The 19,629-nt window shown below is 42.4% G+C and overlaps 1 protein-coding gene and 1 non-coding gene across 2 annotated transcripts in view; one reads left to right on the forward strand and one right to left on the reverse strand.

Annotated features, from left to right (window-relative positions):
• Ccny (cyclin Y) overlaps positions 1-19,629 on the reverse strand; it is a 104,894-nt gene that overhangs the window by 60,575 nt on the left and 24,690 nt on the right. The window lies entirely within an intron of this gene.
• On the forward strand, positions 2,666-2,775 carry LOC127194089 (small nucleolar RNA SNORA44). Its single transcript, XR_007831224.1, has one exon. It is a non-coding gene; the product is annotated as a small nucleolar RNA SNORA44 (small nucleolar RNA).

The raw sequence follows: 19,629 nt of genomic DNA on the forward strand, positions 1-19,629 counted from the left end.
ATGATTGTGACTAATGAGAAACACAGTAGGCAATACAAAGTGCAGAAATACTGCTCTCATGTGATTATCGTTATGAAAGGCAGGCTTAGAGTCATGTGTCAATACATTTTCTTGTTCCAGGTTCCAGTCATCCCCTTTCTGAGTAGTGGAAAGCCAAAAGAAAGGAGCAGGATCCCTGCAGTCGCCGGAGAGGCTTCCTGTGGCACAACCTTAACCTTTCTTTTTGTGGGGAGAGGGGTGACAGAATTTCTTTACATAGCCTTAGCTGTCCTGGAACTCACTAAGTAGACCAGGCTGGCCTAAAACTCAGAGATCTAACCACCTTGCCTAAAACTATGGACGAACACAGACATTTAAATCACAATTGATAATAGCTGCAAGATTAGTTACGAAATAGCAACAAAAATAAGTTTATGGTTGGGGTATCACCACATGACGAACTGTATTAAACAGTCTCAGCATTAGGAAGGTTAAGAACCACTGAATCAGAAAGAATGAAAGAAGGGGGCACTAATCAGAACAATAAAATTAAACAGCTGAACAAGAACACTTCCACCTTATAAACAGGATTATGCTTTGTTTTAAAACACCAAACAAGTATTACCACTGACCTAGCAGAAATAGGAAAAGTGGCCTAACATGTGAGTAGGAAGGACGTCTCCATTTCTCACTTTTGCAGCATACTAAATGATCTAAAACTTTAAATACAGACCAACAAAGTCCCAGCTACAGAACAAACTAGCTAGAGAATTGCACCATTCTTCTGGGCCTGAGCAGGAAGGCAGCAAATGTGAAGGAGGACACTTGCAACCTTGCAGCCAACTGCTACATCTCCAACACACAGCCACACTACAGTTAATTCACGTAGAAACAAGAAAAAACTTAGTGCACTAGCAATAAGACCATGTTATCATATATTATTATTATTCAAACTTTTAAAGAATGAAAAAGAAAATGTTGTGTCGTCAAATACTCCTTAGTATGTAAGACTGAACTAAACTGTGAAAGAGATGAGTAGAGAATACAACTAGTCCCCATATCACTGCTACTCTGGTCTTAGACAAATATAAGCCAAGTACTGCCACAAGTCACACCACAGGCTGGCTGCTGAGGAGGACACCTAGCCCACTTCTGCTTATCTAGTTAGTTCCTTGGGACATGAAGTCACTACTTAGACTTACATTGTTTGTGGGTGAAAACCAAGAGTCCTCCCTACCTGCTGCTGTAACCAGGTCCTGACAGGGTGCCTGAGTCCCCCTGAGTCTCCCCATGCATCCCCTAACACCGCTCACCCTACCATAAACCATTTCTTAGGGCATTCTGCAGCTTAGGAGCCAAGTGATTGACACTCCTTGCCACGTCTAGTGCTTCTGAAATTTCCTAAGACACCCACATCTGACTCCTCCCCTCCTCAGGCCCTTGTCCTTCACCCGACCACATGCACTAGGTCACATTTTTCACTTCCCTCTGCCTGCCTCCTTAAATTGCCCTCTGTTTTGTGACTTTGGCCTCACCCAACACTAGTCTCACATTCCAAGGGCAGATATCCCAGAATCCAATCGCAAGGTTGAGCAACACTCTGCAACTCTGCCATCAACTATCATTTTCAACCCAGCCCCACTGTTCTTCAGCCCAGGAAGATGCTATCTGGATTGAGCATCTATAATTTGAGATTTTAAAGCACTCCTTACCAGTCATTTCCATAGCTGAACCATTCTGGTAGCAAGCACCTCAAGAAGACCATCAAAGCATAGATCCTACTTTGCTGCCACAACTCACCTTGTTATGTACTTGCCTACCTACCTCTTCATCCAATTCAGAGCTGAGAGCTCACTAGAACAGCGTTTTGAGGCACCCATTCACCCCATGCTCCACCCTTTCTCCCATGAACTTTCTGGCAAACCTCAAAGAAGGGTAAATGGAACTTGTTTGGGACTCTCTATTTTTCACCCACCTCACAGCGTAAACACCAATGTGATACTTCCTGCTGTTTGTATTTCTCCTTAAAGCTCACTAACACATTCATAGCTACCTCCACAGAGTCCAAGTTCTTCTGTCTGAGAACTCTGCTACATCTGCCCCAAGCAGTTTTGTATAGCTTTTAAAACACAACAACAACAACAAAACTCAAAACAACAACAACAAAAAAACAACCACCACCACCCATCACTCCTGCACACACACCTGGATGCTTCCAGCCTCCTCACTTTGGACTACAAGTCTCTCCTACCATACCCTTCTTACTTGCTTGCCAATCTCCTCAAAGTCAACCCCTTCTAAACTCTGACACTGCTTACTCAGCTATCCCAGCTACCTAATAAACACACCAAAATTTCAAAAAGCAATAGCTCCATGGGTCTGAGTATATAGCTCAGTAGATAAAAGTGCTAGCTGGGAAAACACAAGGTGATTCAGATCCCAAAGGCCAGTGTAAAAGCTAGAGAATGTGGCATGTATGTCACTCTAGCTGAGGATAGACAGGTAGACCCTAGGCATTCATAGGACAGCTAGCCTACCCCAATCAGAAAATGCCAGGCTCCATGAGCGCTCTTACCTCAAAAAATAAAAAGGATAGAGGAAAGCACCCCAATCCTGACTCAGGCATCCACATGAGAGAACACATGCGCACATACACAGATCAATAGTCAATACTACTCCTCTAAGTCTGCACTAGTAATAACTACAAATGTTTGTCACATGCCAGAGTAACTGGAGAGACTTTGACAGCCCAGGCCAGCACAGTGCCTGCAGCTGCCACTCAGCTTTCCTATACACATGGGGAAAAAAAAAGGAAAAAAAAAAAAAAATGTTTGTCACATGTTATATCAAATACAGAGGATTAAATAAGAAAGAAAATCAGATCAGGATCATATGGCTAGTAGATTTTAATGCAGTGGTTCTCAACCTTCCTAATGTTGTGACCCTTTAATACAATTCTTCATGTAGTGGTGGCCCACACCCATAAAATGATTTTCGTTACTTCAAAACTGTAATCTTGCTATTGTTATGAATTATAATGTAAATATCCATGTTTTCTGATAGTCTTAAGCAACCCTTGTGAAAGGGTGGTTTGACTCCCAAGGGTCACAGATTGAGAGCCACTGTTTGTTTTAATGGCTTTTTCTGCTACCTCCTTTCCTCTAAAGAGTGTTCTTCTACTCACTGCTTAGCCTCATCTATATCAGATCCTAATAATAAAGTAGAACATTAAAATAGTTAACATATAGTATGTGGCCTCCACGTGCACAAAACATTACACCTACTCAGCAGAGGGAACTGTGAACAAAGTTCTCAGAAAGCAGCTGCACCTTCTGCTGAACTTCCTGTAAGGCTGACCAAATTATTAAACTTGAGTGACGAGAGAAACTGGAATGCTATAGGTCCAGAGCCCAAACGCATTTGATCTATTTTAGCCCCACAAATAGCCATTTCTTGCCCCCCTGTAGCCAAATATCCTGTGATTAACAGATAAAACCTTTTTAAAGTATTAAATTAAAAACAAACAAACAAAAAACACCCTAGTTTCAGCCCAGCAGTGGTGACATTCCCTTAATGCAGGAGGCAGAGGGAAGCAGATATCTGTAAGATCAAGGTTAGACTGGTTTACCAAGCAAGTTCCAGGACAACCAGGGCTACACAAGAAAACCTTGTCTCGAAAAACAAAACAAAACAAAACAAACAAAAGATGAAAAAAACAAAACAAAAATATTCCCAGCTTCCGCCAACCAAAGACTAAAAACACAAGCAGACAGCATTTGAGGCCTATAGCTGAAATCTCCCCACTTATTCTTACTTAATCAGCCTACTAAAGTTTCCACCAAGTATTTGAAAAGTGTCTTAATTTATGACTATTTCTCCTGTTGCTATAAAACTGCATCAGACTCTTACCATGTTGGGAGACATAATTGGAGGTAACCTCAGTCTGTGCTCCCTGGTCATGGCAACTCCTACTTGGTCAGGATAAGCTATTCCCTTTAAGGTGAGACTATGCTTGTTGCATCAACACTATAAATAATAATACCTAATGCATAGTGGTTATAAGCCACACACTGATCTAAGAACTTTATGTATACACATTATCTCCATTTGGACTAGGAATGCATACCAGTGGCTGTGGTTGCTTAGCATGTGTAAGGGCCAAGTTGGATGCCTATGTTTTCAAAACACATATTTAAAATGCAGGTAAAGAAAGAAGATCCAAGACGGCTGCACCAACACATAGTGTCTGATCAGGAGGACGGAGCCTAGAGACCAGGCTGGGAATTACAGACCACAAGACCTGGAAAGCCCTAGGTGAGAGGGCTCCACAACGTGCAGAGCACAGGGTGGGTCTGATCTTAGGCCACCCAAGTGGTACATGGAGGACTGGTGCCCAATCCCCAGAGACTGGATGCATACTGTCTGTTCTGAGAGCTGCAGCTACTCTGTATCTTGGACTCTGTATCTGGGACTGAACTGTGGGCAGTGAGGCATCAGCATCTGGATCTACTGGCCCAGGGGAGAACCCAGGAGATGAATGGATTTTACCTTAGACCACCTTGCCAGTCCACAGAAGGCCCCAGGGGCCGGTGGACACAAGGGCAGGGTCTCCAAAGCCCAGTACCTGTACCTGCACCTGCACGCGCGCTCTCTCTCTCTCTCTCCCTTCCTCCCTCTCCCCCTCCTTCTTCCCTCCTCCCCTCCCCCTGCTTCCCTCTCCCCCTCCCTCTCTCTCTGACTCATCTGTGGGTTACAGAGCACCAACCTAAATGACCCTCCTTTAAAGAATGGATAAAGAAACTGTGGTAATTTACCTTATCAAATATTACTCAGCCATTAAAAACAAGGAAATCTTGAAATTTGAAGGCAAATGGATGCACTAGAAATGATCATCCTGACTGAGTCAACCCAGACCCAGAAAGATACACATGATATATACTCACTTATAATTGGATACTAGCCCAACATGAATGTCCTCTGAGAATCTTCACTCAGCGGGACAGTGGGACAGATGGTGGGACTTGGTATTGGGACTCCTGGTAAGAGAGGTATGGGAAGATAGAAGGACTCAGAGGGTCCTGGAACTCTACAAGAAACCACCAAGGCTGGAAGATGTGGATCCAGGGGGCCTGCACAAACTGCTGCACCAACCAAGCACAATGTATGCAGTAAACCTAGACCCCCTATTCAGATCTAGCTAAGGGACAGCTCATTCTCCACAGCTGTGTGGAGAGCGGGGAATGACTCTGACATGAACTCTGGTGCCCCCTATTTGACCACTTTTCCTTGGTGGGGAGGCCTGGTGGCACTCAGAGGAAGGGGAAGCAGGCTACAGGGATGAGACCTGATAGGTTGTGGTCATATGGTGGAGGAAGAGGCCCCCTTCTGTCACAGGCCGAGGGGAGAGGAACAGAATGAAAGGGGGAGGGAGGGGGGAATGGGAAGATACAAGTGAGGGGATAAGAATCGGGATGTGATCTAAATAAAATTTTTTTAAATAAAAAACAGAATTCAGATAAATTAATAGATAAGTAGGTAGAGTTTCATTTTGCCAATAAGGAAACGATTCAAAGTTACAGAGTTTACCCAAAGTCACACAAATAGAAAGAGGCACAAAAACAACTCGATGCCATTTTTGTAGACTTTTTTTTTTTCATCATATTGCTTTATTTAGAGTTTAAAAAAAAAAAAAACTGGTCTTTTGCCTGTATATTATGGTTTTCAATTTTGTGCTTTTATGGGTTTCCTGTGCTTTTTTTCTTTTTTTTAACTTGCCTGCTCATTTCCTAAATAAGGAGAGAAAAAAGAGCATGAAGTTGGGTGGTTAGGAAGGATCTGAGAGGAGATGGAGGAGCATGATTAGAATATACTGTATGAATTTTCAATATAAAATTAGAAAGTAATAAAATTTTTAAAAATTCATTCTAGGAAAACCCTGACTAATCCTCAAATTGTCCCTGACTTTTCCAGGATTCCCACCCACCCTCAATACTATATGTTCTTTAAGTTTCCTCCTTTCCTCACTACTGTCTTTTTAGAACTACTCAATAGTCAGTAGACTTCCCTAAGTACATAAGCTAAGTATGTCCACAAAAGGAACATCACTGCCCTCCTTGTCCCCCATTATTGTTGACTATTGAGCCAGATGAAACAACGCAAATGATGTCAGTAGGCATCACATGTGAATGGCGGGCTTACAAGCTTTACAGATAGGAAACATCCTTTAATGATCCACATAACACCTTTACTTATGACATCACAATCTGTCTCTGTCTCTCTCACACATAGACATACAGAAACAAACACAGATATGGGGGTGGGGGCACACTACTTATTCACAGATAACCAGCAACATTTCTCCACAGAGGGTCAGGCCTTGTGGAACATATAACCCTCACTGTAACTATTCAATCTGTGCTTCAGAACAAAAGTAACCCATAAATGCACAAGTGTGGATTTATTCTAATAAAACTTTATTCATAAAAGCAGACACCCAGCAGTACTATTTTCCATGTTCTATACTAGGCCCCTACAGTGTGTCCACACTAGCTAGGTCTATAGAGAAAGAGCTTCCACTTTCTGCACTCTGCTTGCTAAGTTCCTTTATGATCCATTGAGTTATATCCTAGTACTTTGTATGCCTTCCCCAAACTTCTAAACTATTACTTAACAATAGGTCCACCAGCCCTTTAACACTTCTTCACCTTCCCTAACCTGTAAATGGAAATATTGTTTTGTTTCGCTGTTGGTCTCATAAGGAAAATCGTCTTAAATCACAAGGCTTTCTTTCCAGAAAACACATTTTATGCTGAAGGGGGGGGGGGTGTAAACAGTTTACCAAACTAAGACACTCTGGCCTTTTCACTGGAAGTCCAATGCTACTCTAAGGCCAAATTCAAGCAGCACTGAAATTAAGAAAACAAGAAATGCACTCAGTGTAGACAGACAGAAGAAACTGTGTTGCCCAGTGAGGCCACAAATACCCAACATCTGGGAAAGCTCTTGTCAGTCTTGTCACTGTTCCTTCCAAATTGAAAGTATTTTCAAAGAAGGCTGCTTCTGCTTGGCTAACAACAGTGTGAAAGCCAACTTGTTCCTGGCTTACAATGGCTTCATTCTACAATGTGGTGAAACAAGGCTGTATTCACAGCAAGCAGCCCAGACACCTGTCAACACCACAAAGACACCCGGAAGCACTCTAGCTTCTTAAAGGACCCTGCATGATCAGAAACACTAATATACAGAGCGATCTCTCCATCTGCAACTGCAGCACTCACTGCTGAGGAAGAAAGCATCGTACGGAAAGCCACAAGCCTAGGTAGCTTTGAAACACAACAGCAATAAAAGCACCACCCTGAGTTGCTGCACAGGAAACACTGTTACAGAGAGGTGGGAAGGAGATGCCTTAAAATAGCACTGTCACATGAACTCACATGTATGTCTCAGCAGAAATGACCTGTCAGATGAGGAACACTCATGGCATAATTAAAAAGCATTAGACAGACAGACAGACAGACAGACACACACACACACACACACACACACACACACACACACACACACACACACACACAGCATCAGCCACAAAGAGAGGCAATGTGATCAAGAGTGAAGAAATCAGGGGACTATAGTCCCTAGGTTATGTGTTGGAATCTACTCCAGACTCCATTATTTGTGCCATGGTTGTATGAAGTCTCACTTCTCCCCACCAACAATGACTGTTCCAACATCTATATATTTAAAAGGCTCTGTATCACTACTGTAGCCTGTGTTACAGAAATCTCAAAGCTTGTTGTGTTGTAAGGTCAGAGGTAGGTAAAGTAGCAAGGTCTGGAGCAAGAGATAAATGCAGACCCCACTGGTTTTGTGAACAAACAGGAACACAAGCAGTCAGGCCCCTTCCTGTCCCTCTCTCTATGACTGCTGCTAACAATTGTAGAGTGGAGCGACTAAAATAGACTCCGTAATCCTTTCCAGAAAGTCTGACTTGGGTCTGGAGGTAAGGACAAAGTCAAGACAGCACATGTATGTACAAGAACATCTGGGATACATAGAGTACAGATGTCATTCCCCAGGAAAAACTCTGCAGGAAATTCATGTTTAAGCAACGGAACGCGGACACTGAGACCAGACCAAGCCCATTTCAGAATGGACCCGCCCTTCCACAGCAGCTTTGTTAACTATCAGCTCTTCTAATAGTTGGTAAGAAATACCATGGGAAACAGGAAGTAACTGTACTTGGGCTTTTCAAAAGTGGTTTAAGACAACACAAAGGAATTCCATTGCGCTTATTCTATGAAGGGCACGCTATTTATTTAAGAGTCTCTTACTGGCAATTACTGAATAATCCTAAATTTCTAAACTCTCAAAAGGCTATTTTATAAATCCAAATGCCTGTTTAAAAACGAAAGAGGGAGGGACGGATGGAAGGAGGGAGGCAGCCGCTTTGCTCTTCTGAGAACTCTTATCTTACTACCATTTAATTTTCCTTTGTACAAAATTTTAAAAGCAAGATATGTGTAACAAACAACAACTAAAAAACACAGTATTTTTGTAACTGTTACAAGTGAAGGTGGAGACAAGGAGAAGAGCGCATGGTCATCGGTTACAATGTATGAATCCAAATGTGCACACGTATCTGCTAATATGATTGTTTGATAGTCACAAGTGCACACATATCTGCTAATATGATTGTTTGATAGTCACAAGAAGGCCTCAAGTGAACAAATAATAAAATCCATAAGAAAATTTCAAATATCTATATGAACAAGAAATATGCTGGAAGAAGATACACAAATTGCTAAGATTATCTGAGGGGCAAGGTTCAAAGTAGATAGCTGTTTTCGTCTTGTGTTTATATGCCATTTTCTAAATTCTTTTAGTGAACATGTCACTACGATGAACAGAAGCAAATACAATTTTTACAAGGAATGTTTTTAGAGGAATACCCTGTCAGGCAAATGAAAATAAGAACAAATGGCTCAAAGCAGCTCAACCAAGACAGATTAGTCTGTACTTTAGCACTAAGAAACTGATGAGTTATCAAGAAAGTGCACAGAAAAACAAGGCGCTTACCATGCACAATGGCAGATACCTGAAATTCTAGCACTTAGAGAGCAAAGGCAGGAGGATCCCAAATTCAAGACTGAAATTCTAGCACTTAGAGAGCAAAGGCAGGAGGATCCCAAATCCAAGACTGAAATTCTAGCACTTAAGAGAGCAAAGGCAGGAGGATCCCAAATCCAAGACTGTCCTTCTTGCTTGGACTTTGAGACTAGACACAAGGTAGAGATAGCTGGGAAAAGGACTCAATTCATCCAGCTGCCTGAAGGCAAGTCTCTAGGGCATTTTCTTAACTAATGATTGATATGGGAGAACCCAGATCATTGTGCATAGCGCCATCCCTGGGCTGGTGCTCCAGGGTTGTATAAGAAAGCAAACTGATCAAAAAACCAAAAAAGAAGGAAAAGAAAGAAGTAAAACTGAGCAAGCCTTGATGAATAAGCCAGCAAGCACCATTCCTTCTTGGCCCTGCTTTAGTTTTCTGCCTTGACCTTAGATAAAGTGTGACCAGAAAAGTTCTAAGAAATAAACCCTTTCCTCCCCAAGCTGCTTTTGGTCATGGAGATTATCACAGCAAGAGAAAGTAAACAAGCATTAACCCACTTGCTGCAGTGAAGAGCCACAGGGCTGTAGACACTGAATGGTAATGTATGCATGAGAAAGACTCACAGCGCAGTCCCATTCCAACTACTAGCAGTATGTTTTATCATACTTCAGATAAATTAAGGATTAGATAATAGATATACAGACAAAAAAAGAAAAAAAATCAAGTGACCAGTATGCTTACACACACGTGACATCTGCTACTGGGCTGAGGCAGAGGGATTGTGTGAGTCCAATAATTCAAGACCACAATACTGCAAACTATCATTTCAAATGAAAGCAAATGGACACATTAGCCTAAGCACCTCTGTCTATCAGCACTCATAGGAATCTACAGAGGCCAGGCCACATCTCAGCTGTGACCTACCTGAAACGCGCTTCTCTTACCTGTGAAATTTAGAGAAAAATATATGTTCTTTTAAAGTAAGATTTATTCCTATTCTAAAATTACACCTGGTAGAGTGCTAAAGAAGACACAGAGACAAAAGGAAATGTATTGGAGTTCATGCAGTTTCTTACCCTTTACTTGTTTTCACACTTTAATATTGGATTTTCTTCCTAACAAATTACTCTCAGAAAACATTTTCATTTTTAAATTTGAACAGTTACATTTATGAAACCCAAATGTGACTTTGTTTCTGTTTCCATACTAAGAACTTCATCTGGTGATACTTAGATCTCAGTGGAGTAACTCAGAATAAGAAGGGGAAGTTACACGGACACGGAAAGGGAAAAGAGTCGTTTTCTTCCCATCGTCTTGTTGAAGCATCTTGTCAGGTAAGAGGTAAGAATTCCAACACAGGGGCTGGCTAGACAGCCCAGTCATCAAGACCACTTACTATTCTTGTAGAGGACCACAGTTTGATTCCTAGCACCGAATTACACCTTACAACCATCTTAACTCCAGTTTCAGGGAGATTTTAAAGCTCTTTTACTTCTATGGGAACCAGGCACTCATGTGGCACACATACATACATGAAAGTAAAATATTCATATACATACAATTAATTGAAAAATAAAATTTTAAAATTCTACACAAAATAATATTTGCTTAAGGCCTTTGTCCTTCATCAGTTATAAATCTACAGTTTCTTAGAATCTGAGCAGAAAACACAATTGGTCCTGATATTATCAGAGTGCAACCATATCTATGGTACCTCCAAAGCCACCCTATAGTCTCCATGATTTAAAAAAAAAAAAAAAAAAACACAAGGTGGTGCACAGTTTTAATTCCAGCACTCGCCGAGGCAGAACTTTGTGAGTTCAAGGCCAGCATGATCTACAAAGCCAAGTCCAGTACAGCCAAGGCTACACAAAGAAACCCTGTCTCAAAAAAGAAAAAAACAAACAAGCAACGTTTCCAAATCCCATCTATGTTCAAGGATGACTCTCCTTTGGGAACCTACACTGGGGCACTGAAGTGTGCCTTATCTTTTCCCCAAGAGCTCCTCTTTCCATTCATTCATTCATTCATTCATTCATTCATTGTATGTGGGTGTTCTGCTGCCATGTGTGTCTGTGTGCCACTTGTGTGCTTGGTCCCCTTGGAACTGGAGTTATATAGATGGTGTTGAGTGACTATGTCAGTGCCAGGAATCAAGTCTGGGTCCTCCAAAAGAGCAAAAAGTGTCCATAACTGCTGTACCATCTCTTGAGCCCTTTCCTTCTATTTGTAATAAATGCCAACACTACTTCATGCTGGCTTGTCTTGAAATATTTCCTGTAGTGTGGCCAAGTACCTGTTTTTTCCTAAATGGTAAATGGAGGTCTCTGACAGTTCTTGGCCAAAGCAGATCATTCATCTCAGTGACGTGACGCATCAATATGTAATCTCTACCAGCTCTTAAGAGAAGCAAATAAGGAAGACATACTGAAATATTACAAGCACGCAAGCAAAAATATCACAACCCTGTGCACAATGTGTCTGTTCAGTTATCCTTAAGTTAGTGACATGGAAACTATGGAAAAGGTCAAGGAAATATTGAAGTCTGAGGGAAAGCAGCGTTAGGGAATTTCCACACATTAAGGCTTATGATGCATCAGTCACATTTTTTCTGTTCCAGAAAGTCTGCTAATCCTCCCAACAGTCTTCGGGAGATGCTATTACTCTTCTCATTATATAAATTAGAAAACTGAAGCTGACAACAAACAAGACACTTTTCTGAGATAAAACAGCAAGTACTAGAGCTCAGCCTTCAAGCCAAGATTGTGACTCAAGCGTGATCTTCTCTCCTAGGCGCCAGTCAGCATTTGCTTATATTCAGAGCTTTAATGGGAATGTGGAAGAACCAGAACGCTGGAAAAATGAGGAAACTGGGGGCCCAGCTCATGAGGATCCAAAGGACAGCACAGATGCTATTAGGAATAGGGTAGATGCCGTGCACAGTACACTCTGGCAAAAGATCTGGTTGCATTCTACCCTTATCTGTAGCTGAATTCAAAAGCAACTGCCAGACCCCACAGTCTGGAGGAGTGGGACTGCGCAGTTCTTCTGAGGTGCTGGAAATAGAGCACCGCCACTTGGTGTTTACCTTGCTAGGTTTGTCTTTGCTATGCTCCTTCAGTGGCTTTTGGAATGGCCATGTTTACACGACTGAATAATTAGAAGCATTCTTCAAAAAAAAGAGAGAGAGAACAGAGACTGACAACTAAAGTTTGAAGTCTGAAAGATTTTGGACTTGTGAAATTGTACTGAATGCAACAACTAGATGTCAAAGAGTAGAAGGTTATGGTTTAGAGGTGGTGTGTTGTGTGTCACACTAACAAGGTGTACTTATGACACTTAATACTGTTACCTTGGCATGACCTAGAATCACAAAGATGACAAATCTCTGAGCATGGCATTTCTGAGAGAGAGAGTTTCTACACTCAATTAACTGAAGTAAGTGGATCCACCCAAAATGTGGGATACTGTTCCACAGGCTGGGATCTTGGATTAAATGAAAAAGAGAGAGTGAGCTGAGCAGCAGCAGCATTCACCCTGCTTCCTGACTAGGATGTCACGTGACTAACTCCTCAGGCTCCTCACACTATGGAGAGTACAATATTTTTCCCTGGCTACTTAACAGAGAAGAACTGAAGGTCGAATTGTTTGGCGTTTTGTTTTTTGAAATACACTTAATGCTGAACTTTCTCCTCTAAGTGTGACTAGAAAGCAGGATGAAAAATATGTGCCATTCAAAAACAATGAAGCCTTTCTACATAAATTTAAACATACAACAATTAATTTGTTCAGTAATGAAATCACAACCTTAACTGTCACTCAATTCTATCCTACTCAAAAGAGAACAAAATACTGTGAACTTTTCTTGACACCTGCCCCAGTCATGTGACTAGTTCAGCATTAGTATAAATTTGGGACTAGAAGAACAGAACAGCACTGCCTGAATTCCTGTAACATCTACAGGAATGGGTAGGGATGTACCTGTGTCTAGTTGCAAGCACACTGAGAGTGCACCACTTGTTTAATCCAGCTGGAGTCCTATCCTTTCCCAGGTAGATGCTTCTCTCACAGCTTTGGAAACCTGAACAAGCAAACTCTCTGTCCTGCACTCATAATGTCTTCTCCCCAATACGGAAACATTTTCAAGTTTTTGCTATTTAAAGGGGAGGGAAGAAGCTTTCCTTTGATCCCAGGTACAGCTCCCAACTACACTCCAGCCAAAGCTCTGCACAGTTCTGCACACAGCCCTCTCCACTTCCAGCCTCCTCCTCTTCCTCTTCCTCCTCTTCCTCACTTGTAATCAATTCCATTGTCTTCCTCTCTGTACCTTTTGGCAGTTGCCCTGTCTCTTCTACAGCCAGGAAGAGTTTTGCTGAATTTTCCTGTTATAAAGAAAGAGCATTAATTTTAAGTCATGCTTCTGTAGGTACAAAGTCAAGGATCTGTAACTACTGATAGCCTTCTTTGTTGTCGACACACTGGCCAGCAGGTCATGAGGGAACAGAAGCCACACTTGTGAGTAGTGAAGTCTCTTCACTTGCTGGCAGCCTGCATCTTAGCTGTACTCCCTCCTCAGCCAGCAGACTCCTTGCTGGCCAGGTTTCTTCACACCTTCAGTTTCCCTTAAATCTTCTTAAACTTGGCTGGCAAATAAATGCTACTTCCTTGTTTGTTCTTATCCTTCTCGCCCCAAGGCAACATGGAAAGACAGGGAGCCTTAAGAAGACATGAAAAGGACCACTAACCTCAATTCAACTGAGAGGACTTTCTTTGTACCTCCCCCCTACCTCCTGCCAAACAGGAGAGTGGATGGGGAAAAGGAAGGGAAGGGGAGGGAAGCGGGGAGAGGGGAAGAGGGGGAGAGAGAATTGATTTCCAACCAAAATGCTCAAACTACTAATGAGCCAGACTTGAAAGGCCAAATCTTTCGGTTCCGGTTTACCAAGTAGCATTTTCTGAGGCGATTGTAACTGCAGTCATATGTCTTGGCATATGTATAGAGAATAACACTGATCTTTTCTAGGCCATGTTTTTATCTTAACAGTCTGTAAAACTATAAAGTACCCCCATAAACCATCTTAGAAACTTGTTTATTAAAGAAAAGTTCTTAAAATAGAACTTAAGTATACCAAGCTAGGCATGTGGCTTGTAATCCCAACTCTAAAAGCTGAAAAAAGCATCTTGAGTTGGAGGCTAGCCAATTAAAAAAAAAAAAAAAAAAAAAACTTGCTTAAAAAAAAAAAAAAAAAAAAACCTTATTCCCCCCCCCCCCAAAAAAAAACAATCCTACGAAGATGTTTCTATAGAGAAGGACACTTGAGTTAGATGCCTGGATCTCGAATGGAGGAATGATGAAAGCACAAGTGTTCCTCAGGCTTCCATGTGCATGCTGTAATATGTGTCCAGCCCTTATAAATAGCTTTAAAACTACAATAAATAAGCCAAAATATTTTTTGGTAACCTTCTGATCCCTCTGAACAAAGTAATTTCAAAATCATAGACATAACTATTGTGAAGACATTTAAATGCAAATCTTTAGAGACCCACACTTCTCTTCTTAATGTCCATACTTAAATCTACCTAGAATATTTAAGTAATAATTAAGTTATAAAACATTAAATAATAATAAGCTCCAATTTCAGTCATTATTCAACCCTCTTCTGCAGCCTACATCAAGATCCTAAGGCTGCACCTGAGCTCTCAGACTGTCCAACTGTACAGCTGACAGCCTTGAGCTGGTCCACCAGCTACCATTAGCCGGGAACTTTGTCTCCATTCTGGAACTCTCTTCTAAGGTCTAGACCAGGAACTCTGCTCAACATCCATTTGGAGATCTCTCTCAAATAGGAGAGATCCTGCTCATCCAACTATATCTCCTCTGCCATTCACTGGAGTACATAAAACTCCTCTCTCTGTCACTGTCACTGCACACAACACAGCTCTACGGCAGCACTGCCACTCGAACCTCTGTCAAACACAATCCCTTCTCTTTATTCCCATTATTACATGCTTGCTACAAGCCTCCCACCAAGAGCTGCTATTAAGCCTTTCTAAGGATTGCAATCCAAGGCAGAGTTTATTATAGGGTGTGTTCCTCCCCACAGTTTATAGCAGTAAAACTCAGAAGAGGGACCCTCTGAGGCTTGATTCAGCCTGTTCTACCAAGATTTCTGAGATACATCTGCATGTGTATCTCCAGACTGCAACAAATTTTCCTTTTATCTGTATATAATACAAACCTGTATTTGTAAATATGCATTCTAATGAACATGAGTCTAACATGTACTATCCCATCTATCCATCCATCCCCCCACACACATAATATATCCATTAAAATTTGTGGCCACACTTTGTGCCTGCATCGTACTAAAGGTTTTGCATACATTATTTTGTTTCAGACCTACGATGGGTTATTAGGGAAATTCTACCATAGACTGATTTTTCTGTGTGGTACAAGCACCTGTGTGTGCAAGTGTGATAACCTGTGCAACAGATGTGGAGGCTAGGGCAGAACACCTAGTATCTTTATGACTTCCCACGCTGTACTGCCTTGAGGTAGAGTTCCTCAGTGAATCAGAAGGAGCTGTCTTCCTTAGAAGTTTCCTGCCTGCATTCTTCAGTGAGTTTTGATGTGCGTGCTGAGGAGTTGAACTGAACTCTTGTAGAACAAACTCTTTCACACACTGAGCCATCTCTCCAAATCCTGCATGTGTTTCAAGTGGGCCATTGAGGGCTACCACAAATATGTAACCTGCCCAAAGTGGCAAGTTAGCACTCAAACTTGCTAAGTCACCAAGTCACATGGGACTTAAAAGGTTAAGCATTCCCAGAACTGGAAGGCTCAGTTATGACAGCCATCCAGGAAATAGAGAAACTGCTTGTCATACTACTGGGAAAAACCAACATGCCAAAGTCTCTCACAGTTCTTTACTGCAGCACTTTGCTGCCTCAGTCTACTTGTGTCCTACTTGTCACAAGCATTTCAATCAGAACCCTGGGGCAACCAGTGCTACAACTGAATTGGATAATTTCATGGTAGGATCTGCTATACTTAATTACCAACTGAAAGTTGCCAAATAGTAAAATAATGTTACTTTAACTTGGCCAAAACACAAATATAGTTTTGAAGTGCACGCTAGTGTGTTACACGTGGTTTCTATGACTGGTTCCATCTGTAGAGATCAAGACAGGACACCCCACAGGCACAGGACTTCTCATTCCTGTGCAATCTAATACTGAATGAGCTCACGTGTGAAAGGGTGGTTGTCTCCTCCACAGCAGCATCTGCCTCTGTGTACAGGTGAACTCAGAACACTGTACCAGAAAGGAAGGATTCACAGAAGAAACTGGGCCTTGTGTTAGCACTGCAAATTACAGCAATTCCACAAATGAACACTGATACAGGATTGTTCTGGTTCTTGATCCCCCTTCCCAAAGTGTAAGAGCTCTTCATAACCAGCTGCCAGCTGGGAAAAGCGAGTCCGAAGAGGGTCCCACCTGGCCTCTGTACACAAAGAAGTCTGTCTATGGAAGAAAAGGCGGTATGGCTGTGTATACAGAGAGAAGGGGTATGTGACTGTGCAGATGGGTCTGAGTACATGAAAATAGGTATGTACGTGTCAAGATGCTAAAAACCAGGAGACAGAGCCTCTTGTGAACTAAGACCATACAGTGCCAAGACAAAGGGGTTCTTGGTGTCAGCTAGGTGTCCCTAAGGCCAACAGGAAATTCCAGGCCCATTCTGAAACACCTTCACAGCTTAAAAATGAAGAGTCCCCCATATCCTCCCAGGAACCTATCCTGTCACAGATCTCCAGCTTGTCATAGAGATGCCACCACCCACGAGTTCCCGTCTCTCTGCAAGCCCACTGTCCTCCCACTCCTGCTCTCTCTCCCCAGGTCTGATCTCCACCCTCATTTCTCTCCGAGCTCCCTCTCCTACCCTGTTATCTGTCTTCAAATACTTCCACTCTATTCTATTTCCCCTTCTGAGTGAGATTTAAGCATCCTCCCTTAACTCTAGATGAGACTCCTATTAGCAGGAATCAGGAATGCTGAGAAGACCACCCAGAATGCCTAGTGAAAAGAGGGGTAATATTCCATAGTGTAAATGTACCACAGTTTCTTTATCCATTCTTCTACTGAGGGACACTTAGGCTATTTCCATGTTCTGGCTATTATGAATAAGGCTGCTATGAACATGGTTGAGCATATGTCCCTGTTGTGTGGTGGAGCATTTTCTGGGTATATTCCAAGGAGTGAAATAGCTGGGTCTTGAGGAAGCCCTATTCCCATTTTTCTGCGATAGCGCCAGATAGATTTCCAAAGTGGTTGTACTAGTTTGCATTCCCACCAGCAATGAAGGAATGTTCCTCTTTCTCCACGTCCTCACCAGCATGTGGTGTCACTTGAATTTTTGATTTAGCCATTCTGGTGGAATACTACTCAGCTATTAAAAACAAAGAATTCCCAAAATTTGTGGACAAATGGATTGAACTAGAAATTATCATAATGAGTGAGTTAACCCAGAAGCAGAAAGAGTCAAATGGTATATACTCACTTATATCTGGACACTAGCCCAAGGGGCACGTCCATGAAAGTCTTCACTTACCAGGAAAGTGGAACAGAGGGGAGGATATCCTGTTGGGACTTTAGGTGAGAGAAGCATGGGAGAATGTGGAAACAGAAGGATCCAGAGGGTCCTAGAAACCTACAAGAACATTATGATGGGCGGATGTAGGCCCAGGGATCCTGCTCAAACTACGGCACCAGCCAAAGACAATGCGTGCAGTAAACTTCGAACCCCTGCCCAGATCTAGCCAATGGACAGGACATTTTCCACAGTTGAGTGGAGAGTGGGGACTGACTTTCACACGAACTCTGGTGACCCATATTTGACCATGTCCCCTGGAAGGGGAGGCCTGGTGGCACTCAGGGGAAGGATAGCAGGCTACCAAGAAGAGACCTGATACCCTATGAGCATATACAGGGGGAGGAGGTCCCCCTCAGTCACAGTCATAGGGGAGGGGAGTAAGGGGAAAATGGGAGAGAGGAAGGAATGGGAGGATACAAGGGATGGGATAACAATTGAGATGTAATATGAATAAATTAATAAAATATTTTTAAAAAGAAAAAGAAAAGAAGGGAACACCAACCCACCTACAAGAACTTCTTCACAAAATTTACCCTGCCCTCAAGATGTGCAAGGATAAAAATAGAGCATAGATTAAGGGAATGTCCAGCCAGTGCCTGGCCCAATCTCAGACCCAAGGCTAACTGTTGTCAGCTAGCAACTTAGTCTTTACAGCAGAGCTACTCCCATTGTGTGTTGTTTGTGTGTGTGTGTGTGTGTGTGTGTGTGTGTGTGTGTGTGTGTACACTTTCATCAGTCAGATGATACCCAACCCTGTTAGTATTTCCAATAAACTTCCTAATTTTCTCTAAGCTCTATGATCCCTAAGCCCAGTACTGCTAGACACCAGCAGACTCTTCAGATCAACAAAGCTATGTCACCTGGACTTTGGAGGAGCGTAAACTTGTGCCTCAGAAAAAGAGTCTACACAAAGCCCCAGATGGAGAGGCAGATCAGAACAGTTTGCAGCTATCCTTTCTGCCAATCCTCTCAAAACTGAGTGTAAGTACCTGTTACAACTTCTTCCACAGACACGACAGCAGCTTTCAGGAAGTCCAAGTTCCTGAACCCTCATGCACTGAGGCTTACACAGAGGCAGTCTACAAGGCTCCCAGAATTCTGTCTTCTCTTGCCTTCTGGCATTTCTTCCCCATCTGTAATGGTTTGAATATAAACTGACCCCCATAGACTGATGCATTTCAAGACCGTCTCCGGCTGGCAGCACTGTTTTAGGAACTATTTAGACAAGAAGCCTGGCTGGCTGGCACTGGGACACAGAGAACTGAGCTAGAGGTCACTAGCATGTGGTTGTGGACTGGGCTCTCTGTGTCCTGCCTGCCAAACTAAGCGCCTTCTAGCTCCTACTGCATAGCTGCAAGCACTTCCAGACGCCAGGCTTTCTCTCACAACCATGTATTTCCCACCATATTATCTATAACCTCTCAAACTGAGCCAAAATAAATCATTTTTTCCAGTAACAAATACACTATTGCTGACAATTTCTCAGTTTGTCTGCGATGTTTCTATGATCACATGTCTTCTCCCTTCTCTTAGCATCTGAGACAGAAGGAACTGTAAGAGCAGCTTTCCCCCTATCTGGGTTCCAGCTGGTATGTAAACTGAGCAAGGTGCAGAAGTGTCTGCCAGACAACTAAGTGGCTGTGCACCTGTGCATGGCTTGGTGCTAGCCTCTTCTCCAGCCAATGTTTCTCATGTACCTCTCCAGCTCCCTCCTCCTAAAGGACAGGAAAGGGAGCAGATTCCTTCCTTTGCTGTTCTGTACAATTTGCAATGCTTAAAAGTCACAGACTCACACACGCAGACAAAATAGTACATTCTTTTACCTTCTAATTTATTGTGATCTCTTCAACCTTTTTTCTGTATTTCCTCTTTTTTAAACTTAAGAATC

The sequence above is a fragment of the Acomys russatus genome, chromosome 9, assembly GCF_903995435.1.
Source record: "Acomys russatus chromosome 9, mAcoRus1.1, whole genome shotgun sequence".
Classification (NCBI taxonomy): Eukaryota; Metazoa; Chordata; class Mammalia; order Rodentia; family Muridae; genus Acomys; species Acomys russatus.